Here is a 26,978-nt window from a genome sequence, read left to right as displayed (position 1 = left end):
TCCCCAACTAAATCATCCCAGCCAGGGCTTTGTCAAGCCTGACCTTAAAAACCTCTAAGGAAGGAGATTCAACCACCTCCTCAGGCAATCCATTCCAGTGCTTCATCACCCTCCTAGTGAAAAAGTTTTTCCTAATATCCAACCTAAACCTCCCTTGTTCTGTCATCTGGTACCACTGAGAACAGTCTAGATCCATCCTCTTTGGAACCCCCTTTCAGGTAGTTGAAAGCAGCTATCAAATCTGGGGGGATTTGGGGTCAGGGAGAGCTCAGTGGTTTGAGTATTGGCCTGCTAAAGCCAGGGCTATGAGTTCAATCCTTGAGGGGGCCACTTAGGGATCTGGGGCAAAAATCAGTACTTGCTCCTGCTAGTAAAGGCAGGGAGCTGGACTCAATGACCTTTCAAGATCCCTTCCAGTTCTAGGAGATAGGATATCTCCATTAATTTTTTTTTAATCCCCCCTCATTCTTCTTTCTGCAGACTAAACAATCCCAGTTCCCTCAGCTTCTCCTCATAAGTCATGTGCTCCAGCCCTCTAATCATTTTTGTTGCCCTCCACTGGACTCTTTCCAATTTTTCCACATCCTTATTGTAGTGTGGGATGCAAAACTGGACACAGTACTCCAGATGAGGCCTCACCAATGTCGAATAGAGGGGAATGATTACGTCCCTCGATCTGCTGGTAATGCCTCTACTTATACAGCCCAAAATGCCATCAACATTCTTGGGAACAAAGGCACACTGTCAACTCATATCCAGCTTCTCGTCCACTGTAACACCTAGGTCCTTTTCTGCAGAACTGCTGTCTAGCCATTCAGTCCCTAGTTTGCAGCAGTGCATGGGATTCTTCCGTCCTAAGTGCAGGACTCTGCACTTGTCCTTGTTGAACCTCATTGGGTTTCTTTTGGCCCAGTCATCTAATATGTCTAGGTCCCTCTGTATCCTATCCCTACCCTCCAGCGTATCTACCACTCCTCCCAGTTTAGTGTCATCCTCAAACTTATGGAGGGTGCAGTCCACACCATCCTCCAGATCATTAATGAAGATATTGAACAAAACCGGCCCCAGGACCGACCCTTGGGGCATTCCGCTTGATACTAGCTGCTAACTAGACATGGAGCCATTGATCACTATCCATTGAGCCCGACGATCTAGCCAGCTTTCTATCCACCTTATAGTCCATTCATCCAGCCCATACTTCTTTAAAATGTCGTCAAGAATACTGTGGGAGACCGTATCAAAAGCTTTGCTAAAGTCAAGGAATAACACTTCCACTGCTTTCCCCTTATCCACAGAGCCAGTTATCTCATCATAGAAGGCAATTAGGTTAGTCAGGCATGACTTGCCCTTGGTGAATCCATGTTGACTGTTCCTGATCACTTTCCTCTCCTCTAAGTGCTTCAGAATTGATTCCTTGAGGGCCTGCTCCATGATTTTTCCAGGTACTGAGGTGAGGCTGAATGGCCTGTAGTTCCCCGGATTTTCCTTCTTCCCTTTTTTAAAGATGGGCACTATATTAGCCTTTTTCCAGTCATCCAGGACCTCCCCTGATCACCATGAGTTTTCAAAGATAATGGTCAATGGCTCTGCAATCACATCCGCCAACTCCTTTAGCACCCTCGGATGCAGCGTATCCGGCCCCATGGACTTGTGCTCGTCCAACTTTTCTAAATAGTCCTGAACCACTTCTTTCTTCAGAGAGGGCTGTTCACCTCCTCCCCATGCTGTGCTGCCCAGTGCAGTAGTCTGGGAGCTGACCTTGTTTGTGAAGAGAGAGGCAAAAAAAGCATTGAGTACATTAGCTTTTTTCCACATCCTCTGTCACTAGGTTGCCTTCCTCATTCAGTAAGGAGCCCACACTTTCCTTGACTTTCTTCTTGTTGCTAACATACCTGAAGAAACCCTTCTTGTTATTCTAAACATCTCTTGCTAGCAAAGTATGATTTGGCCTTCCTGATTTCACTCCTGCATGCCTGAGCAATATTTTTATACTCCTCCCTGGTCATTTGTCCAATCTTCCCTTCTTGTAATCTTCTTTTTTGTGTTTACGATCAGCAAGGATTTCACTGTTAAGCCAAGCTGGTCGCCTGCCATATTTACTATTCTTTCTACACATCGGGATGGTTTGTTCCTGCAACCTCAATAAGGATTCTTTAAAATACAGTCAGCTCTCCTGGACTCCTTTCCCCATCATGTTATTCTCCCAGGGGATCCTGCCCATCAATTCCCTGAGGGAGTCAGTCTGCTTTTCTGAAGTCCGGGTTCTGTATTCCTTTATCTTCCTTGGGACCATCACAATGTCTTTTGGTACAGGACAATACATATCAAGTGCTCTCTTGGCACCTAAGAAATAATTATGAATTGTGACAGTTTTGTCTTACTGAATAAGTTTCATTTTCAATCCTATTTTAGTAATGACCAGAATTGGCATCATTTGAGACACAGGACTTTCATTATACACTGTGGGTATGTAGTGTGTGTGTGTGTTTTCAGCAATGCACCTCATACCAATCTTCCTTAATTTTTGTAAATACCTGGGACAGGTAGAAGTACTACTGTGTAGTGTAACAGCAACTTCTAATTGAGAAAACTACAGCACAGCAGCCCCTGGCTTAGCCAGAGTGAGACTTAGCTCATCTTTCTGCCATCTGCATACTACCAGTACAAGTTTCCCATTTCAAAAGCTGGCGGCTATGCTAAAGTGCATGCCCCAGGCCCACAGAATAATGGGGAACTCTGCTAATTGCCTGAATTGTTTGGAGCTGCTGAGCAGAGCTTGTCTGACACAACTCCTTAGCTTCTTCCTTGTGATAAGTGGTGTTTTATTGGGAAAAAAATGTTGAAAAAAATGCATAGAGCAGTTGGAAAATTAATTTAAAAGAAATATTTTCCAGTAAGAAACATTGGAGGATGTGCAGGGCTTGATAAACAGTAACCTAGTTGTGCTACAATGGGATTTGCAAGCATGTACATAAGGGCAGAATTTGACCCTGTGACTATACTGGGGGTTTTATTGGTGGTGAATAAATATAAATTGAAACAACAAAACTCTTATATGGTCCTATGAGAATCACAAATAATGGAAAGTTAAAGTTCTCAGCCTAGATTCTCAGGTCCACTAAGGCCATTTTACTCTGTTCGTATGCAGAACAAAGTGGCTTTAGAGTGGGTGGAGATGCCAGTGGATAATTCCCCTTGCAGAGGGAAATTCTTCACTGGTAGAAAGCTGGCAGAGGATGCATTATTGCCTCCTGGGCCAGCTGCCCTCACATCTCTGCTGTAAGGAGAAAGAGGGAGTTTGTGTTTCTTGTGCACTGAGTGGTCTCTTTAACACTTTACTTAGAGTACTGCAGGCTGTGACTGTGGTGCTTTATTCAATTTTATACAAATGGATGTGTGGGGGGGACACACATGGTTACTAAAACAGAAAGTAAGGGAGGGGTGGAGCATGGCTGCAACGCAGAATACCCTGAGTAACTCAGACAACCCCTTGGTGACCACTTTATGGGGAGTTGTGAGAGAAAGCATCCCTATATTCGCACCCTACACATCATTTTAATAATCATTGTACAAAATGTGTCTTGTGAGGTATCTTTTGAAAACCAATAATTTGCTGATCAAATATATCCTGCAGAAATGTATGTAGCAACATTATATGTAAAGTTATGAATTCATTCTTTAATATGTTAGCACATGTTCAAACCCACACAGCCTTTTCTGGGCAAAAGTTGTGAAACAGATCTGTCCTAAACAAAGGAATGTATGTTTACATATAAGTAGTAAACAGGGCACTTGGGTCAGCAAGAGGGGGAAGGAGCTGGAGATAAGGCAAACCTGCTTTTCAGCATACAAATGGGAGAAGAAAGTATGTGGCGCCACCTTCACCACCAGACTTCATGTTGTCTTATTTACTGATTGAATAAACTTTGCTTTGAGGGGTAATCCTCAGAAGAATCCACTTGGCAGGGTGACTGGACTATACAGGTGAGGATCAAAACACTCCAAGGTACCTATCTCTTTCACCTGGAGAAGAAAAAGGAACAAGCCTTTTGACTTTTGTAGGGATCCTGACATACAAATTTGGTTAGCCATGTTGCTGGGAACATGTGGTAAGGATTTTACTTTGAACCAAGTCTACTTTAAGTTTTAGCTACTAGAAAAAGTTGTATCTTTTTCTCTTGTAGCCATTTCTGTGTATTTGAACTGACTTAAAATCTATAAAATCTATTAATCTAGTTAAATAAACATGTTTTATTTTTTAATCTAATCTAATCCAGTGTTGTGTTTTTTAAACTGAGCTGTTTGGTACTCCATTTAAAGTAGCATGCTGTTGGATATTGAGCCCTCAAAGGGGCAACAGACATGTAATATCTGAACTATCCAGGGGAGGACTGGGCAGGGCAGGACACACTTTTGAGGGGAAAATTTGGGACTAGGAGTGCCCTGGGGTCACCCTGCAATTAGTAACCAAGGCTGTGTGTTGCTGACAGGCTGCTTGGGTCAGAGTTGCTGGACCAGGACTACAAATATATTCAGACACTGAAGGTGTGAACTGCTTGCTGTTTATGAATGGTCCAGGTTGGGAGCTACAACAGCAAAGAATTGTGAGGCACCCCAGGTTGCAGGACAGGTGGTGACAACATAACCCCTCACTGATCTGGGTTGTACTCTGAAATGTGCCAGGAGTGTATCATGATATCCTGGAGGAATGTGGTGATGTAAGTTGGAACTATTGTATTGCCCTGCAGCTTTAACTGATGACAAGGTGGGGTATGTGACACCCTGCAGCCTTCAGCTCTCTGCTGCACATGAGCAGATTTTGGGCAGGATGGAGAATCTGCCTCATTTTATCCAGAGCTTAGTTAGAGATTATTGCAGCAGGTCTTTGTAAGAATTCACAAATATAATTTGTTTCCTTTTAAAAGCCTTTAAAAGGCCTTCCCATCTGAAATACACTTGACAATAACCTTTTCAGGCTAAATTAGCATGAGTTCATTTGGGTAATTTTTTATATCACTGGTAATGTGCTGTTTAGTCACCAGATAATGGTGCTTTTCATAGATGATGAGAACTCATTATCCCAGTCTTGTAATAGGAATGTGTCTTATCACAGGTGCATGACCGCTATTCTTAATTTCATCTGAGATCATGTCTGACTAAAGATAGAACATAGGATGCCTTGGTTGTCTGTGGGGTAGCTTGATAATAGGTAACTGTCCAAATCACTCATTGTGAAGTCTAGATGTGTGCTGTTTGCCCTTTACAGAGAACATAACTGTTAATAGTCCTAGTGTACATTCAGAAACTGAAAACAAGAGGCCAGATCTGTCTTATCATTTCTATCCCTCCCTCTGTCTTATTGTTTCTATCCTTCATGGACTATGGTATCATAGAACCTTACAAAAACCCAAAACAGGTAATTTGTTGGCAGTCACTCCTTTCTACCCTGTGGCAGGTAAGGTGCTCTGTTTAGCTATGAAGGTTTTTGTGTATGTTTACCTACTGTTCTGGGAAAGCTAAGATGAAGAGATGGGACTTGCACTTTCATCTGCAGGTGGCAAGATTTGAGGTCATGCTGATCTCTTGAAGAGAGTTACATAGCCTGGTGACTATTTTTGAAAGACCTTTGTTGCCAGCTTCCATGAGTCTGAGTTTTTAGATTTGGTTAGCTCCACTGCTCCTGAGGATGGCAGTTGTCAAGGTCATGAAAAGGCAGTCCCTAAAGTAGCTCATGTCTTGATTGGTGAAGGGTTTGAAGATTGGCACCGTGGTCTTGTACAGGACTTGATGTTCAACAAAGAGCCAGAGTAAGTACCAAAATACATGTTTCTGCCTGTGAGTGTTACTTATCATGCTGGTGGTTGCATTCTGGACTAGCTGGAGCAATATGAGAGACTATGAAAGCATGGATCACAGCAGCCAGGTCTATAATGGTCAGCACTGGTTGCAGCATCCTAGCCAGCAAAAAATTTCTACTGGCTGCCACTATCTACTTGTGCTTCTAGTAGCTGCAAGAACTTCATAGAACTAGTTGTCTGAAAACAACTTCATCACTTGGATCTTTCCCAGGCTGAGTTTCAGACAGCTCCCCTTCCTTGATGATGAGTGACTGTGCTTGGTTGAAGTGATGACACTGCGTGGAAGCCTCACTAATTTCAATGAGCCACCATGTATTGACAATGAGTTGCTGCAGTCTGCCTGTATGCCATCAGTTGCGAGATTGGTACCTTACATATTTTGTCACAACTTTTTGGATAATTTTGCTAAAGCTCTTTTTCCAAGATCAAACAAAAATTAAAAAAAAAAAAACATTGTTTTGCAATTGATAAATGCTAACATTAAAATTGGTCACATGTGAAACAGTGTTACAAAGGGGGAAAATATTTTTGATTATCCACTTAATTATATATGTTTAAGTTTCAGCAACTGTAATTGTTTCACTCAGAAAATTACTTTGTCTGGTTCACTTACAGTACATTATACAGCAATACTTTTTACTTTCATTTTGCCTTTGCCACTCTTTCTCAATATAGTATTTCTGCCTTTATATATATATATATATATATATATATATATATATATATATATATATATATATATATAGTTCTTCAATTATAAAAAGTCACCTTTACTTTATCTTCAGTGGAACTGGATAATATATATAGCTGTCAATCCAATAAATATATGATAAGTGGTGGACTGTCCATAGTAGTTTTCAGATATCCCTCTTGATTTCATTATCAATACGTGATGCCTTTTTAGTCCTAAGCAAGACTGATGTAGTAACAAAAAGGAAGGTAGAGCCACACTCCAAACCAAATCTCTAGAGAGCTATGCATATTATTGCAGTATAAAAATGTGTTAATCTTTGTTGGCAGCATTGTGCATGCAAAATGAGTGCAAAATATCAATGATGCTTCACTATCATAGACACTGCTATATCATGACCTGTTGGCAAAAGTCTGTGTACAGTTGAGGTAATAGTACAGAGTGTGATTGATATTTGGAGCCGGAGACCTATTTATTTGTAGTGTGGTACTGGTCTAGGAGCCCCCATCAGGGATCACGGCCCCACACTGCAAGACACTATATACCCTAGTAACAAAAAGATGATCCCCATCCCAAGGAGCTTATAGGGTAAGTGCAGCTTTTGCTGCCATCAAAGCAGAAGCTGCACACTGGAATTTGGGTCAGCCATTTCTCTCTTTCCAGAAAGCCACACACTCCTTTGCTATGTTTTAGGACAACATAGCTTGCCTGGGCAGTTCTTGCACCAAAGCAGGAGGCCATTTGATCACTCACATCTCTTTCAATACTGCTTGTAAACCAATGTACAGCTTTTCCCTACATGTGCAAATCCACCTACTGGATTTAGCTAATAACATGTGCTTGCGGCTGTCGACATCACTTGTGTTTTATGAGCAGGAATTTTCTCAGGCAAGAACCTCTTCTACATTTAACTCCCCACAGATTTATGTTTCTACAATCCTTGCAAGTTTCTTATAATTTTTCTTCAAAAACAAATCTAAAGATTGATTTGGTGATGAGTGACTTACTTTGCGTTTTCTATGTGTAGTGGGGCTTAATTGTTACAGAATCTAAAGCATTTTTGGTAAGTTGGATCAGATGGGAAGATTTTGAAACGGCAGTATTTTTTTAATGACAGATTGTGACAGTGAGTAGGACCCACAGTAGAGTTCTTGAATTTGCTGCAGAATGATGAAATCACATTAAAGGAGTTTATTTTACCAAGTTAAACTAAATTAATTCCCAGCGAGTTTTAAGAACTCTATCTATTTTTCACTGCACTGTAATATCAATGATGCTTCACTAGCATAGTCATCTCAGTATGAAGAGAGGCATATGTAATCCTGGCCTATATTTAATTGAAAGAACATCCTAAATAGATGAGGATTTGTATAACACTAATATTTAACTTGTGTTCTGCCGCCAATTACATGACTCAGCATGTTAGAAGAATCCTCAGCTTCCGCTTTTAGGCAATGTCATGGGGTATATGTACCCCATGTTGGCCCAGTGACCAACAGGCTAATACAGGCACTGCCAGCCACTGCTGATTGGAAGCTTAACAGCAGCTGGGAGGATAAAAGAGTTGAGAGGCAGAGGGTGGGGTGGCTACCAGAGGAGTGAGCAGGCTGGAGAAAAGAGCTCCTGCCAGCAAGCTACTAAGGAGCTGCCCAAAGACAACAGCCCAGGAGGTGACAAACTGACCGATAGGCTTTAGAGCCTGCGGCGGTCCAGGGGAATCTCAGGGCATTGTCAGAGTTGTAGAATTCTGATCCTGTTTATTGAGCTCGAGGGCCCTGAGCTGGAATCCAGTGGAGCTGGAATCCAGTGGCCTGGGTTCCCCTACTAAGCCCCTGACGGACATGGGAGTGAAGAAAGGGTTTTCAGAATCCCGGGCACCAGGAAGAGACTGACAGTCCCACTAGGCTATGTGAGCCCTAGGGGTTGTGCCACACTTGGCCAGAGGGGGTGTCATTGCACTGATGCATTGCCTCACAGACAACTTTAAATATGCTTTGTGTCTCTGGAGCAGCACAAGGGGGATTTGAGAAAGGTCAAGAATCTAGTTAAATATATTTTGCATTGGACTATTGCTATAAAATGAGTACTATGGCATCATATAAATTTAATATTTTCCTTCTAATTAAAACCTTTCAATCTAGGAGGTGACAAAGTTTTCAAATAAAAAATTCAGAAAGCCTCTCTTTGATTAAGTCTGTTAATTCTATCTCATCTATTTGATCTAAAAATATTAGCTCTCCATCAATGGTGTTTCTTTTTTAATAGAATCTATAAAATGCCTCACAACTGGTGATTTTATACATCCTTCCTAATCACAGTTTGTTCAGTAATGTCTAGAGTCAAAGGCTGGTGAACTCTTCCACATGTAATAAAGGATGTGGACATTTCAACATGTGAATCACATAATCCAACTCGCATGCTATCTTGCTACTATTATAGAGATAATACTAGTCAGTGCAGCTACAACATGCACAAAATCAAATTCTGATTTCCATATTAAAACAATCCTCTGTATAATGGAACTATTTAAACACAGGTTTTAAACATAATTATATAGGATAAACAATTCTATTATAAATAATCCCTAAATAGATTAGAACATGAAAGTGCTATGCTGGAGCTCATAGCAGTACCTCTTTCTGAAGATAAACACCAGAAATCATTATATTCAGCATCATTTGGATGAACTAAGTTAGGTATTCAAGATATGGAGTAGCACAGTACTTATTATATTTTTTTAAAAAAGATTAATCACATTAATGCCATCAGCATGAAGTAGTTAGGCATAAAGACTCCTTACACCCAAAGTAAACAAATAACATTAATCAAGAATATCAGTAATACTACAGTCCACTGAGAAGCTATGGTAAATGATACCCCAGTTGTCTTAAAAATAACCAGTTGGTTAGAAAATAACCGGATTATTGGTTATTTTCTAAAAACATGTATGGAAGAATGAGTGTCTACTACAGGGCTCCCTGGTGGGGTAGTCAATGATTTTGTGTATTTTAGGTAATATATATACAATGGATTGTCTCAGAAATTCCCGCATTAAAAAAAGTTCTCATTGACCCCCAACCACTTGATAATATCCCTATAGCAGGGTAGTCACCCGCTCCGGCTTTAAAAGGATTACAGCCAGCCCTGGGAGAGGGGTGGGGCTGAGAGAAAAAAACCTAGGCTGATTGAGGAAACAGGCTCAACTGGGGCCACGCCCCAATCAGGCCATAGCTGGCCCTATAAAAGGCTGTGGGCCTGAAGCTCAGATAGAGTCTCTCTCTAGCTGTAGAGCAGGGGTCGGCAACATTTGGCATGCGGGTCACCAGGGTAAGCACCCTGGCGGGCCGGGCCAGTTTTATTTACCTGCTGACGTGGCAGGTTCAGCCAATCGCGGCCCCCACTGGCCGCAGTTCGTCGTCCCGGGCCAATGGGGGTGGCGAGAAGCAACGTGGGCAATGGATGTGCTGGCTGCGGCCTGACTGCTTGGGAGCTGAACAGGGTACCTGAATGGAGCAGGGCTGGGGAAAGGCTAGAGGAGCTGGGGAGCTCCAGCCTGGAAACTCCCCAGGCTGCAGGCCTTGATAAAGGCCAGAAAGGTACTGCGGTTGCAGAGGGGCAGCCCCAGGGTAGGCAGAGACAGCAGGTACAAACCCTCCTTGCCAATGATGAGTGGCAATTATACTGCAGTCCGCCCCAGTGAATGGGGGCTAGACGGTGACTGGCAGTAGCCAAAGACTGAGGCAAGGTGGGGATAGGAGGTTGGGGGTTCCCTGGGGAGGGGAGTCCCAGCGAGACTGCGGGGTATTGCAGGGGGCAGAAACCCAAGAGAAGGGGCATCAGGGTCCAGGAGGGACACCGGGGCCAGCAGCAAGGTGAGACACTGGCCTTCAGAGGTTGCTCTGGAGGCTGGTGAACTAATTCCCTGGACGACTAGCAGGAGGTGCTGCGCCAATGAGTCATCGCCCTGTGACAGTCCCGAGTATGTTTTTTATAAGCTTTCTAATGATTAAAAGTGGAATCCATATTTAATTTCTAGTAATAATTCTGATTATTCTTTGAGGAATCTCACCTCTGTATTTATCATAGTCCATAATCAATGAAACCCCTTTATGTGCAGCTTGAATTATAATCTTACAAATAGCAAGGTTCTGTATCCTTCCTCTTTAATATTGGGCCAGGCTCTGATACTCTTATTCTCACTGAGTAGCACTTTACTATCTAGGGATGTGATGGTTTCTCAATCATTTGAAGTCTTTAAATTAAGATTGAATTTTTTCCCCCACAAAATCTCTGCTATAGCTCAACCAGAAGCTCCAGGATTGATGAAGGCTGGAGGTCAGACTAGAAGATCATAATGGTCCCTTTTAGCTTTAAATCCTATGAATCTACTCCTCAAGTGTTTTCACAGACTCTCACAAGTATGGATATTAGAATCCAACCCATGATCATGTCATACGACATCTATATGCAAATCTTGTCATTAAGAAAGTCTTACTAGAAATTCCTCTGTCCTTGTATCCATTATTATATCTGACCTTCCTTCCAGCAGTGGAGGGTTCACTACACCAGTTAGCTGTCTGCTACTTAGGCCCTTTAGGCTAGTGGTGAAATTTACCAAAGGATGTAGATGTCATTTTTAATTGATTTTAATACTGCTTGTTCATTTAATAAATAATATTTAAAAAGCAGTGTTTGAATAGGAATTGTTATGCTGGATCTATGATTCTATTTTAGGTACTTAGATGGACCACAGACCTGAACCTAACTCAGTATCTGGTCTCTGACAGAGGCCAGAACCAGATATTTCAGAGGAAGGTGAAAGATACTCATCAATAGCCAGATGTGGGATAATCCCATCCTCCTTCTCCTCCCTGTCCCCACCCCCTCGGACGTTTCCTCATAATCTGTAATAGTCAGAGATTGGCTTAAACCCTGAAGTGTCAGACAAGTTCAAGGCATCACAACCCATCAACTTGTTACTACACCTTTTTGCTTAGTGTTGATAGAGCCTAGATTTTTTTTTTAAGTGGAATAATGGCAGGGGGGGAGCTCTCTTTACTTATTCTTCTAACTTGATGATTATAGATGTGTAAAAGATCTGGCAAAACATCAATAAACATGAAAGCATAGTAAGCACTGAAAGCATCATAACTTTTAATTAAATGGTTGCATTAATTTTTGTTCCCAATCACTTTGTTATTGATTTGTGAAATGTTTTATATTCAATTAAGTCTTGAACTTTTTGAAAGTTATATTACTGGATCCAGCTGTGTTATAAGAGTGAAACCAAAGCTAAAAATAGAATTTTTAAATGAATAAAGGATTTTACCAGGGAAATTAATACTTTAAAATATAATCAGAGATTCCTTAACTAACTTTGCAAAGTATTGCTGACCTGTCCTACCTTGAGAAAGATGTCAAATGTAGGGGGGTTGTCACCTGACCCAAAATTATGGATCTTTGACAGGTCCCCAGCATTTCACATCCCTACAGATATTACTAGTCTCACTGTAACCATAAAATACAGTATAAGAAAATTTATCAACTTCAATGAGCTGCTTACCTTGAACTACTCCCCACAAACTCTGCTCCTCAGGAACAAAGAAATTGACTATTGCAAGGATAAAATCATGGGAAGGATATTATGCACGTGCTCCAGTCCCTATATCCCCCATTCTGATGTCATAGAGGGGCTGTACACTGCCCACAAAGGGCTTTGGGGGAAATATCCCCAGATCCAGGGCCGGTGCAAGGAAGTTTTGCGCTCCCCCCGCCCCTGAGCCCTGCGGCAGCTCCCTGCCCCCCCTCCCCGCCCTGAGGCACCCCCCGCGGCAGCTCCCCATCCCCCCAGCCTGGAGAGCCGTGCGGCAGGTCCCCACCCCAGCTCACCTCTGCTCTGCCTCCTCCCCGAGCACACCACCCCCGCTCTAATTCTCCTCCCCTCCCAGGCTTGCGGTGCCAAACAGCGGATTGGCGCTGCAACCCTGGGAGGCGGGAGAAGTGGAGTGGCGACCGCGCGCAGGGAGGGGGCATAGGAACACTGTAAAAAAAAAATGGGGGGCACCGCTTTTTTGTGCCCCCAAATCTTGGCGCCATAGGCAACCGCCTAGTTTGCCTTAATGGTAGCACTGGTCCTGCCCAGATCAGGCACTGTATTGGGCAGCCATAAACTGCTCCACAAGCTGTGCCATGGAGAACGTGGAGGGGATGGGAGGGATCAGGTTCACTACCTGCTGCTGTGACCATCCTGATGTGTGCTGCAAGCCACAGGTGGCAAATAGGAGGCTGCCATATCATAGAGCAGCATCTTGGGTTGTTTAATTTTTACACTGGAGTCCTTTTCAGTCCCTGCAATAGCCTGGAATCAAGATGGTGATAGGATGGCCTAAAACCTTCTTTCCTCCCCATCCAATGCACTCCACAAAGCAAAGCACTGATTCTGATGCCATAAATGCAGAAGACAGTACTTTCTTTGGGGCTGGGACAAAATTATGGAATCGGTTTCTTCCCACTAGGGCTATGAAAGACCAATAACATCACTACCTTCCATACAAAGACAAAATGCACTTCAAACTTGCTTTCTCCTAATATTTTAGTCTTACTCATTTTAAAAACAAAAGCAAGAAATATCACTGTCTCCTTTTGAGTAAAGAAGGGAAAGGAAACCCTACTACTTGTCTGATATTACACTTTATTTAATTTTAACTTTGAAAGTGCTCAGGTACCACTTTACAGAGAAAATATTTTAGATCTGTGGCCCCACTATAGGGGAGATTGCAAACTTGTTTGCATAAGAACGGCCATACTGGATCAGAACAAAGGTCCATCTATCCCATTATCCAGTGTTCCGACAGTGGCCAATGCCAGGTGCCCAGAGGGAATGAACAGAAAAGGTAATACGGGTCTACAGTTTTTGAGAAGTCGTCTGCTTCAGAGATAAGATGTGCTATTTATTATGTATTTTGATGTGCTGAATTCAAATATGACAATTAAAACAACTGATTGGCTACTGTTTCTAAGATATTTAAGTTTTTACACTTTATGTCTATGTATATTGTGTAGATAGTAGTGTTTTAGTCATAAATTGTAAACCTAGGTCTTTTCATGTGTGTTTGGTTGCTTTACATGATAATATTTCACCTGTCCTGTTTATGTAACACTTTAAAAATCAGCAAAAGGGTTATATAAATAAAATGTATTATGAAACAAAAGCCAAAAAACTATTATGTACATAGTTTAGTCCTATTCAGCGTCTACTCGGCACTTCTTGGTTTGTCTCTTGTATTCATTAAATGGAGCATCTCTTGTCACTGTCCAGCAATAGTCTGCAAGCACTGATGGGCTCCATTTGCCCTGATAGTGTTTCTCCATTGTTGCAATGTCCTGGTGAAATCGCTCGCCGTGCTCGTCGCTCACTGCTCCGCAGTTCGGTGGAAAAAAATCTAGATGAGAGTGCAAAAAATGTATCTTTAGTGACATGTTGCAACCAAGGCTTTTGTATGCCTTGAGCAGGTTTTCCACCAACAACCTGTAGTTGTCTGCCTTGTTGTTTCTGAGAAAATTTATTGCCACTAACTGGAAGGCTTTCCGTGCTGTCTTTTCCTTGCCACGCAGTGCATGGTCGAATGCATCATCTCGAAGAAGTTCATGAATCTGAGGACCAACAAAGACACCTTCCTTTATCTTAGCTTCACTTAACCTTGGAAATTTTCCACGGAGGTACTTGAAAGCTGCTTGTGTTTTGTCAATGGCCTTGACAAAGTTCTTCATCAGACCCAGCTTGATATGTAAGGGTGGTAACAAAATCTTCCTTGATTCAACAAGTGGTGGATGCTGAACACTTTTCCTCCCAGGCTCCAATGACTGTCGGAGTGGCCAATCTTTCTTGATGTAGTGGGAATCTCTTGCACGACTATCCCATTCGCAGAGAAAACAGCAGTACTTTGTGTATCCAGTCTGCAGACCAAGCAAGAGAGCAACAACCTTCAAATCGCCACAAAGCTGCCACTGATGTTGGTCATAGTTTATGCACCTCAAAAGTTGTTTCATGTTGTCATAGGTTTCCTTCATATGGACTGCATGACCAACTGGAATTGATGGCAAAACATTGCCATTATGCAGTAAAACAGCTTTAAGACTCGTCTTCGATGAATCAATGAACAGTCTCCACTCATCTGGCTCGTGAACAATGTTGAGGGCTGCCATCACACCATCGATGTTGTTGCAGGCTACAAGATCACCTTCCATGAAGAAGAATGGGACAAGATCCCTTTGATGGTCATGGAACATGGAAACCCTAACATCACCTGCCAGGAGATTCCCCTGCTGTAGTCTGGAGCCCAACAGCTCTGCCTTACTCTTGGGGAGTTCCAAATCCCTGACAAGGTCATTCAGTTCACCTTGTGTTATGAGGTGTGGTTCAGAGGAGGAGGATGGGAGAAAATGTGGGTCCTGTGACATTGATGGTTCAGGACCAGAAGTTTCATTCTCTTCCTCTTCCTCATCTGACTCAAGTGAGAATGATTCTGGTGCATCAGGAACCGGCAGTCCTTCTCCGTGGGGTACTGGGCGAATAGCTGATGGAATGTTTGGATAATGCACAGTCCACTTTTTCTTCTTTGACACACCTTTCCCAACTGGAGGCACCATGCAGAAGTAACAATTGCTAGTATGATCTGTTGGCTCTCTCCAAATCATTGGCACTGCAAAAGGCATAGATTTCCTTTTCCTGTTCAACCACTGGCAAAGATTTGTTGCACAAGTGTTGCAGCATATGTGTGGGGGCCCACCTCTGGTCCTGAACTCCAATTTTGCAGCCAAAATAAAGGTGATAGGCTTTCTTAACCATAGTGGTTATACTGCGCTTTTGTGATGCAAAAGTCACTTCACCACAAACATAGCAGAAGTTATCTGCACTGTTCACACAAGTACAAGGCATCTCTGCTCACTTTGGCTAAACAGAAATGTGTCCCTTTGCAAAATCAAACACTGACAAATAAGAGATCACAACACTGTATGATTTCTAGAGCTGATATAGGGCAATTTAACCAGCAGAGTGATGTAAGCTTCGTTATGATTGCATCATCCATGACTTCTAGGAATAACATGATGCAATTCATATTATGTATGACGCAATACCAGCTTCAGATTGCATCATTCATTGTTTTGCCTAAAAAGCAAGTACTGTCCAAACCCAGTCATAGATTTATTCATAGATCCAGTCAAAGATGTATTTTAGTCATTTCTGGTTTAAATTGAGATCCCTTCCCTTTATAACTCACTTATCCTCCGCCATTCCCAAGTCAAGGGTCGTATATACTGACCCAATAGCATATCTTGAAAACTAGAGCCAATCTACAATTTTAAGCATCATTTTCGTTCTCAGAGATCCAGAATTAGTAAAGTTTGACTACATTTATTTCAGAAGCATTTTGGCTGTAGAGCAGTGTAATTATCAAGTGATCCACCCCTTGTCTCCCATTCCCAGCTTCTGGCAAAAAGCTTACACCTTTACTGAATGTTAAGATGTATCTACAAGTATGTTGCAGCCAGGATGCTTGGCAATATAACAATATATATGTTTAACATTTTGTAACATAACTAACTAAAGTTAAACAAAGAAATTCCAGAAGGTTTCGGCGTCCATCTCCCAATGACAAGCAAGCATCAAGAAGACAGACCATGTAAAACATTCATGTTTTAGGAGAGGTCTGATTTGTTGGGTCTCCGTCCAAGACCTTTTTCCACTTTGCTTATCCAGAACACCTTGTCCAGTTCTTTGGGATCCAAAAAACCTCGGTTCAACTCTAGATTTTGTCTCTCAGGTTCCTTTATTTGACATACATCAAAATGACGCTGAATGGATCAGACTCAAATATAGGGGGTGGTTGTAGGGAGTACCACACATCCAAAGTTACACAGGAAACTTTGTTCCTTTATATGTATTTACACATTACATTGTATTTACTATACATTGCATCACACATTATTGGAATGGTTTGGTTACTTTGCAGGAATCAATCCCTGGGCATCATGCTCTGTCCATGCATTGTCCATGCTGGACCTACTCTTCACTTCATCTTTACATTCCCAACTTACCTTAGCTATTGTTCGTAAGTGCTTCCCAGAGTGTTCTCCTTCTTATTTAAGTGGCTCAGACATTGTCTTTTAGCCTACTGACCTATTTACTTATCTTATTTAGCACAAATGTTTTGTTTTCAGCCTAATCTGTTTACCTCCCTAATGCTATCCTCCAAGAAATGAGGTCTCCCTTTAATTACACATGGCATGCTGGGCCATAGCTACACGATTGTGACTCTACAGTGTGTTATCAGAGCAATAAATCTTGGTAAAGTGGGCTTTCCCAACCCATACACTCTTGCAAGAAAACCTGCTTGTGCTCTTAAACTTTAAAGGAGAACATGTAGTTGGAAGTGTGTTAAATTTTGTCTTAAATTTTAAAATGACAAAAGCCGCGTGAAATGCATACTAGCAAATTTTATCTAAATGCAAGTCTCCTTATATCATTGCTATGTAAATGTTAAAATGTTTTGAGTACCAATGAGAACTCTAATCATCTTTCTAAACTAGTGTAAGAATCCATTTAAGAATAGAATATTTATATTAAGGGGGAATTTATTACTGCCAGTGCACAAGCAAACTCTCACCCAACTCAGGAAGAAAACAAAAATCAGCTTTCCAAAGATTTTCATGTAGAATCAACAACTTAAAATTAAATAACTTTCTAAACGTGTAGATCAATCTATGAATAGTGTATTAATTATACTGATTACTTAAGAATTCCCAGTTATCACTCTGAAGTTTGACAGGTTCTTGTGCCAAGATCAGACTCAGTATTATTAAAATTACTGCTTAGAAGGGAACTCCAATGTGCACAATTGCAACACTCTCACTTTACAAATCCTCGTGTATTTGTAATAATTTATTACAGTACTACATTTAGCAAAGTCACAGACACTCTAACTCAGAAGGTAGATGGAGATAATACAGAATGTACATTTGAACATCATATATTCACACCATCCCTTGCTGAACAACCTGAAATGTTAGCCATTTTCTTCCTCATCATCATCACCTTCCTCAATGTGATGAATCCCCGCTGGGGTGCAATCTGGAACTGGGGTACCACTGAGCTCTCTGATTTACCAATCTGGCTTCCCCCTCACACTGTGCTGCTTTGACAAGCTGCAGACCGCTCCTGGTTCTACAATCCCACCAGCATTCACACAGGCAGCCGGTCACTGCATGAACCAACAATAGAGAATCTAGAGCCAAAATATCCCCAGTTTAGGACCCCAGAGCTGTACCATCCTGCCCTGGCCAAAAACCTGACCAGAATGAATTCATTACCCAGTTCTCCCTTCCCTCGATGTGGAAAGGACAATGCACACCAGCCCTTGTTAACTGATCTGAGATTTTCCCAGACACTTCATTCAAAAATCCACCGATTAAGATAAAACAAGTTTATTAACTACAGAAAGATAAATTTTAAATGATTATAAGTGATAGCAAACAGATCACCTAGGAAATTAAACAAAAATGCAAACTAAGCCTAATATACTAGATAGGATTTGAATCAGCAATACATCACCCTGACTGATGATTCAAGCAGTCCACCAAGTTTCCATACACAGGCTAGAAAACCCTTTAGCCTGGGACCAGCACTTCCCCCAGTTCAGTCTTTGTTCCTCAGGTGTTTTCAGGTGTTCTCTTGTGTGGGGAGTGATGCTAAGAGATGATGTCACTCTCCATCTTTTATAGTCTCTCCAGCTGGTGAGAACCCCTTTGTTTCAAGCCAGGTTTCCATCCCAGTTTGTGGAAAAATACAGGTACCAAAATGGAGTTCACTATCATATGATCTGGTCACATGCCCTTGCATGCCTTGCTGAGTCAGAGCAGCCATTATTCATATGCTGTCTGAAGCATTCCCAGGTGTGGGATAAGCTTCTCCTAAGGCCTATTGTTTTCCTTAATGGCCCATTACCTTGAATAGCCCCCTTCACAATCAGCTGTCTAGACTGGAAGCATCTTGCCTAGTGGTTGTCACCAGGTTCTACCTGTATTAGAAATACAGATACATAGTCAATATTCATAACTCCATATACAAAAATGATACAGACATACAAATTGGATAACTGTATTCAGCAAATCAGAACTTTTCCAATGACACCTCACATGACACATTCTGTACAAGGTGCATCATGATTATGTCATAATTACATGATAATCATACCATTATTATGAATATGGGATGCAGAGTGTCACACTCATCATTCTGGCACCTCCAAAGGGTTACATCTCTCTCTCTCCTCCCCCTATATCAATATACAATTTTTATAATATATTATGCTGATGCCACTAGGTTTAATGCATATTCATTAGGGGTTTCTCCCCTCTTCCTTATTTGTATTTTCTTCTCATACTACTGTTCAGGTGTCTTTCTTCTATAGGTTGGTATATTAATGATCTCAATGTATTATCATATACGTCAATTCATTGCTATGGCTCTCTTGTGGTCAGACATCTGCAGATGTTCCCATCATAAAATATCCAAAATCTGGTGTTAGCTCATGTTCCTGTGGTTGGTTGGTGTATTATGGACAGACTTCCCCCTTAAATACTCTATTCCCAGTTCCCCAAAACTTAGATGTGACTGTTTAGGCCATTTATCTATGCCAAAGTTCATAGGCCTCAAGCCTTATCCTGACTGCTGAAGCCGATGTCTTACAGGATACAGGCCTGTAGGTTCTTTGCATTACTGCTGAATAAAATAAATGCTAAAGCTAGCTCTCTATGGGCTACAAAAATCTTTAGCTTAAAAAACTTTTGAGAACTAAAAAAATGTATAAGAACAACATTAGTGTTTGGACTTCTTGAAAACTGAATTTCATTTCCTGTCATGCTATCAAAATTGAAAGAATATCTCTGAGAATAGGCTGAATAAAAAGAAAGTTAAAACTAGTTTTGAAAGTTCTGATCCTTTCCTGCTAGAAGAACAAAAACAATTAAAGAAATTTTTCATAAGATAAAGATGCTTCTACAGATGACCACCAAGGCACGGAGCCAGTGAAAGAATGACAGCAACCAACTTGAATATAAACAAGCCTAAAGGAGGTGTATTTTCCTATAATTTCATGAAAATAGGAAGAAAGGTATAAAAGACTTTTAAGTGAGCACATCCACCCTCAACCACGCACCCTGCTCCTTTGCTTAGACAGCAAGCACACCACAACTCACCCTGTCCCTCTCTACATGAAAACAGCCAGAGATAGACAGAGAAGGCCCAAGAAATCACCAACCTTCTCAAAACTTAAAAATGGATTGGTGAGAGAAAGTTAACTAAGATGCTGCCGAGAGATTAGATTTAAACTCTTGTAATGATTTTATTGAGATATGAAAATGCTGTTGTAACTTAAATGATTAGCTGTTTCCCCTGTTAATCACCAGACAGTTAGACCATGTATTCCTAGAGAGGGGACAGGGACTAACCATAGGTAAACAGAGAAATCGTGGGATTTAATTGGATTTACGATTTTTAATATTTGGTATTGGCCTGCATTAAGAGAGGTCTCTAAATGGCTTCTTCTAAGTAATTAATTTAAATATTTTCAGTTTCATAGGATTTAGTTAAGAATGCTTATTTTAATCAATTATAAACTGTTTAGATTATTAATAACTAGACAGGTTTCACTTAACCTAAACAAATGTATTTTTCCCATGCATAAACCACTTTAAATATCGATGTGATACTAAAACTGAATTCTCAATTTGGGCAAATCAATTTTGGTCTGAATTTGCAAAGAAGAAAGTGTCCCCGGGGGTTAGTCGCTCTCAGAGGTATCAGCTCGGTTAGAAGCTCTCCACCAAGAAACATGCAGAAGAGAGAGTAATAGAAATAATGAGTTTATCATTTGTGTTCAGTCATTTATGCTGTTTTATTTAAATGTTTTATTTTTCTTTCTTCAATAATAAAATAGCCAGGGCTAATATTTGGGATTATTTTGCTTGTTCTTGGCTTTGCTTGCACCAAACATATGTAAAAGAACCGCTGTGACTAAACAGTGGGAGCCATGTCCCTGAGTTAGCAGCAAGAGAAACAATTAGAAAGTGCTGGCTTACCATTTCTTGTTTTTCATGCCAGTAAATGCAATAGGGGTCCTAGTATTTTTACAAGCTTACATTTTAAGGTCTCCAGTGCTTTTTATTAAAGTGTTTGTATTATTAGGGGAAACAATGCCTTGAAAGTAACAAGGGATAAAAGTAAAAAAGTTACAGATTATGAGATGGATTTACAAATGTGTAAGAGAAACAAACAATGAATATTGATTAGTACACTGTTCAAATCCTGCTGTTTCCTTCTGTCTCTGTAGTTACATTCAAGGGTATTTCCATGGAGCATGAAAATCAAATGCCTATTACATGAATGGAAGTTTGTAGGGGAGTTATTCTTGGTCAAGTCTGGATGTTGCATTGCCAACATTTTGTTGGAATAGTTTAAAGAAATTCAGGCATTTTGTTGTCCTAGCCATATCTTTTCCCTATCTATATAATGCCCCACATTGGCTTTTATATAATATAACTAATTTAGCTGAGATTAAGAAAGTAGAGGTCAATACAAAAGTTAATTAGTGGTAAGTAATTGACTGTGAAAATTGAATTAGCATCTGGATCTTTTACATGGAATTGTGGGTATTATTGCAATAAATGCCCTGTGAACATATGAAGTTTTCTAAAAAGACTCATGATGTTTAAGTGTTCAGTAGCAAACATGAATTTTTAAATTAACTTGGCCTCCAGAGGCCATTAAAAATTAGTATTAGGTTTTCACTAGTATTGGGAGAATCCTAATAGATTAAAAGGGCAATTGACTGCGACAGTCCTTCTGGAGATAACCCTTTTGTGCTAGAGCCAATGAATCCTATGTTAGCAATAGCACTGGGTCATTTGCTCCCCAGTTTGGCTGAGTGTAGGCATCACATAAGTAACATATCCATCTTTGGAGTGAGGATCGGAACTCTAGAAGTGTCTTGGTACAAGAGCATTTCATGCAAGATCTGTGAGATCACAGAAGTCTAATGTTCAGCTGCCACTCTACCAAGAGGAAGATAATTTTAAACATAGCCTTCAGAGGAGAAGAACCTAAAGTAGCAGGAAAAAATAGTGTGCTCATACTAAATGTGTAGATGTGTATGACCCTTTTGGTCTCATCTGGACTAGACAGAGGTATAGAGAGAACCTGTATCAGAATTGTGTGTAAAGTAATGTGTGTGTCACTGTAGCTATATAACTGCAATAAATATTTCATGCTTTCCTGTTTAATAACAGTATTTTAGAATTCAGTCAGCAATTGGTTTATAGTATGTCTTTATCCATTGTACATATGTCCACCTGTGTTAATATTAGCTATTTGCATTGAAGTAGTGTCTACAGACTCCAACCAAGACCAGGACCCCATTGTGCTAGGTGCTGTACACATATACAGTATGTATCCCAGAGAGTTTACCATGTAAGCAGACAAAGGAAGTATCTCTAAGATGAGGAACTGAAGTATTGAGAGACTGTGACCTGTCTAAGGTCACTGTCACAGAGTGTACCTGCCCTATAGCACTCCCTACTGGCCAAATGTTTCATAGTTGTGTAGGTAGGTATAGTGTACATGAAATTAATGCTAATAGAAAAAAGAACAACAAAGGCAATGCTTGAGATGAATAATTAAACACTGGGGGCATGAGTAAGGCCTCATTCTTGGGAGATGGGATTAGGGAGGTACATGAACTGTCAGGCTGAAAACAGAACATTTGTGCTAAGTAAGATGAGTAAATATGGCCGTAGCCTAAAATGGCAATGTCTGAGCCAGTAAAGATAGGAGGGAGAACACTCAGGGAACCATTTACTACAAATGAGACAAACATGGATAAAATAAATTAGGAATGTAGAGATGAGATAAATAGTAGGTAGAGCATGGACAATGCATGGACAGAGCATGCTGCAGAGGGATTGGTTCCTGCAAACAGGGCTGGCTCTGGCTTTCTGGCCGCCCCAAGCAATTAAAAAAAAAAAAGCGGCAGCCAGAACAGCAAAGCAAAAAAAAACAAAACCAAAAAACCGTGCGGCGTGGCCAGAGCCAGGATGCAGGGGGACTCCCTGCCCTGTAGATATGCCCCGGCTAGCGGGGAAAGGGGGAGGGAGCGGGGGGAGAGAGAAAAGGGGGGCAGCCAGGGCTTCAGCGGGGCGCTGCCATGCGGACCCTCCCGCCATTGCCCCTGCAGGGAGTGCTCCGCACCGCTCCAGTCGGCTGGGAGTGAAGGACGTGGGCTGCCCCCTACAGGGCGGCCGGAACGGAACAACAACAAAAAAAATGGCCGTGCTGCCCTAGGATTGGGCAGAATGCCGCCTCCTACTAGCTGCCGCCCCAAGCACCAGCTTGCTCGGCTGGTTCCTGGAGCCGGCTCTACTTGCAAGTAACCAATCAAATCCAAAAATGTGTAATGCAATGTATTATAAATACAATGAGATTAATGTGTATAAATGGAAAGGGTTTCCGTGTAACTTTGGAGCTGTGATGTACACTGCATCCATACTCCCCTATGTTTGAGTCTGATCAACTCACCATAGTGTTGCTATATGACAAATAAAAATACCCGAGTAACAAAGTCTGGAGCCAAACTCAGTTCTTGGGAAACTGAGTGGGGGAAAAAAGTGAGGAGTTCTTGTGGCACCTTAGAGACTAACAGATTTATTTGGGCATAAGCTTTCATGGGCTAGATATATGAAGTAAAAAATGTATGAAGTAAAAGATACAGGAGCAGGTCTAAATACATGAAAGGATGGGGGTTGCTTTACCAAGTGTTAGGTCAGTCTAACGAGATAAAACAATTAACAGCAGGATACCAAGGAGGAAAAATAACTTTTAAAGTGGTAAGAGAGTGGCCCATTACAGACAGTTGACAAAAAGGTGTGAGTAACAGTAGGGAGAAATTAGTATTGGGGAAATTAAGTTAGGTTTTGTAGTGACCCAACCACTCCCAGTTTTTATTCAGGCCTAATCTGATGGTATCTAGTTTGCAAATTAATTCCAGTTCCGCAGCTTCACGTTGGAGTCTGTTTTTGAAGTTTTTTTGTTGAAGAATTGCCACTTTAAGGTCTGTTATTGAGTGACCAGAGAGATTGAAGTGTTCTCCTACTGGTTTTTGAATGTTATGATTACTGATGTCAGATTAGTGTCCATTTATTCTTTTGCATAGAGATTGTCCGGTTTGGCCAATGTACATGGCAGAGGGGCATTGCTGGCACATGATGGCATATATCACATTGGTAGATGTGAAGGTAAATGAGCTGGATGGTGTGGCTGATGTGGTTAGCTCCTATGATGATGTCCCTTGAATAGATATGTGGACAGAGTTGGCTCTGGAGTTTGTAGCAGGGTTTGGTTCCTGGGTTGGTGTTTTTGTTGTGTGGTGTGTGGTTGCTGATGAGTATTTGCTTCAGGTTGGGGGGCTGTCTGTAAGTGAGGAGTGGCCTGTCTCCCAAGGTCTGTGAGAGTGAGGGATCATCCTTTGGGATAGGTTGTAGATCCTTGATGATGCGCTGGAGAGGTTTTAGTTGGGGGCTGTAGGTGACGCCTAGTGGCGTTCTGTTACTTTCTTTGTTGGGCCTGTCTTGTAGTAGGTGACTTCTTTAGGCTGTGTCAATCTGTTTCTTCACTTCAGCAGGTGGGTATTGCAGTTTTAAGAACGCTTGATAGAGATTCTGTAGATGTTTGTTTCTGTCTGAGGGTTCAGAGCAAATGCAGTTGTATCTTAGAGCTTGGCTTTCAGCAATGGATCATGTGATGTGGTCTGGATGAAAGCTGGAGGCATGTAGATAAGTATAGCGATGTCATAAACAGGTTAAGAAGTTCACCTAGCCTAGCTGACACCTGACCAGAGGAACCAATGGGGGGACAAAATGTTTCAAAAGGAAGGAGGGAAGTTCCCTTTGTCTGGGTCAGTTTCAATTTTGGCCGGAGTGGAAAAGATCAAGGAATCAGCTCTTATCAGAGTAGTGAGTATTAGAAAAGGAATAAATAGGTTTTGTTTATTTTCTTTTTGTAACTTGTCTTGTGCATTAGGGGAATAATCAAATTGGTTATTCTTTGTGTAATTAAGTTTTGCCCAGGGGAACATCCTCTGTGTTTGGAATCTGTTGTCTGTGAGAGTAGCTGGTATGCTAATCTCTTCCAGAGGTTTGTCTTTCACCTTTCTTTTCTTTAATTAAAAGCCTTCTTTTTAAGAACCTGATTGATTTTTCCCTGTTTTTAAGATCCAAGGGGATTGGGTCTGGACTCACCAGGAATTGGTGGGGGAAAGGAGGGGGGATTGTTAAATTCTCCTTGTGTTAAAATCCAAGGGTTTGGATCGGTGTTCACCAGGAAATTGGTGAAGAAGTCTCTCAAGACTACCCAGGGAAAGGAGTTAGAACTTGGGAGTGGTGGCAGCAAGACCAGATCTAAGTTGGTAATTGAGCTTAGGGCTTCACATGCAGGTCCCCATATCTGTACTCTAAAGTTCAGAGTGGAGATGAAACCTATGACATGGTGAGCAGTGGTGGGAGATTTTAAAGGAACCAAAAAGCCAGATTTTCCCCCCCTCCTTTGAGATGCTGGGGAAGCAGTGAAGGAGAAATACCCTGAAGGCAAACAGATAAAGTTTTTCTAATAGGGCTCTGTGAGAATTGGCATCCAGCTGGGCATAGCTGGAATATAATTAACCTATTGCCAAACAAGTTACAAAACTGGTTTTACTTGTTACTTCTTACTGAGATTCAAGTTACATTCACAAAAGAATTACAAGCTGTTTTTTTCCCTTCTCAAACAAAGATAACTAAGGTAGGCCAGGGGGAAAATGTCAGGCAAGGGGGAAAAAACTATGCAACAGGACCTAGAATTAGCCAAATTCCAGGCTGAGGAGAACAAAAAGGAACATGACCGACAGATGGCCAGATTTGAGGCTGAAGAAAAAGCAAAAAGGGAGGCAGAGGCAACTGCCCATGAAAGAGTTTTCGAAATTGAAAAGGCAAGGATCGAATCAGAAAGGGCCAAGGAAGAGGCTGACCACCACAGGGCTATGGAGATCCAAAGGGAGTCCCAGAAGCATGCACTGGAGTTATCAAGGATGCAGCAGAATATACCAAATAATCCTAACAATCCTCCTTCAAAAATCCACGGATGGGAGCGACTATGTCCACAATATGATGAATCCCGTGATATTGCTGAATATTTCCTCACCTTTGAGAGACTATGCACTCTCCATACCATTCCTGAAGAACAAAAGATGATCACATTGGTAGCAAAATTGACTGGAAGAGCTCTGGATGTATACAACCAAATACCTATTGGGGAGGTTTATGACTATGGTAAATTTAAGGATTTGGTTTTAACGCAATTTCAAGTTACACCTGACACGTACAGAGTCAAATTTGGAACCCTTCAAAGAGGGCTTGGACTAAGTAATATGGCTTATGCATACCAGATAAAGGATCTGTTAAAGAAATGAGTCGACGGCAGAGTGTAACTATCTTTGAAGGAATGATTGATTTGATGACTCAGGAACAATTCATGAATATGACCAAGGATCATATTAAACAGTGGTTATGGGATAAGAACATGGACTCAGTTCGAAGTCTTGCTTCTTACACTGATAAATACGAGCAGTCCCAGGCTGCCAGCGAGGTGGGGAAAATCGACACAAAACGGGTGGAGGGAGCAGAGAGGAACAACCCAGGTTGCAGTATGAGCGAAGATCACAAGGGGAACCCTCAAACCACACCCTACCACCGGGGGCAGCCCAAGGCCCCACCTACATCCCAAGGTAAAACCCAAACCCCTTATCGTCCCATCACACTAGTCTTCAGCAACCCACCTCGCCCCGGTGATACCTCAGCAGGGCGATGTTTTAAATGTAATGAACTGGGACATATAAAGGCCCACTGTCCCAAGAACCCCAACCGAGTACAGTTCATTACACCACAAGCACACCCAAGATCCCCAGGCCCAGATGCCTCTCAAATACCCTCGGAGCGAAGGGAAACCTTGAGAGTGTGCGGAAAGAAGGTTATCGCGTGGAGGGACACTGAAGCACAAGTGTCAACTATTCATCAATCCCTAGTGGACCCCAAACTCATCAATCCAGAGGCTCCAGTGACAATTCAACCCTTCATGTCACACTCTTTAACCTTGCCTACAGCCAAGTTGCCTGTCCTGTACAAGGGCTGGTCAGGAATGTGGACTTTTGCAGTCTATGACAATTACCCTATCCCCATGCTACTGGGGGAAGATTTGGCCAACCATGTGAAGCTAGCCAAGAGGGTGGGAATGGTCACCCGCAGCCAGGCTAAGTAAGCATTCACACCTATCCCTATTCCTGAACCTT

At 41.7% G+C, this 26,978-nt stretch overlaps 1 long non-coding RNA gene across 1 annotated transcript in view; it reads left to right on the top strand.

Annotated features, from left to right (window-relative positions):
- Positions 1-26,978, top strand: part of LOC135983910 (uncharacterized) — a 119,892-nt gene that overhangs the window by 74,808 nt on the left and 18,106 nt on the right. The gene's annotated exons all lie outside the window — the stretch shown is intronic.

Source organism: Chrysemys picta, chromosome 1 (genome assembly GCF_011386835.1).
Source record: "Chrysemys picta bellii isolate R12L10 chromosome 1, ASM1138683v2, whole genome shotgun sequence".
In the NCBI taxonomy this organism is placed as follows: Eukaryota; Metazoa; Chordata; order Testudines; family Emydidae; genus Chrysemys; species Chrysemys picta.
Note: the sequence above shows the minus strand (reverse complement) of the source record. Positions and strands in the feature narration are given on the sequence as shown.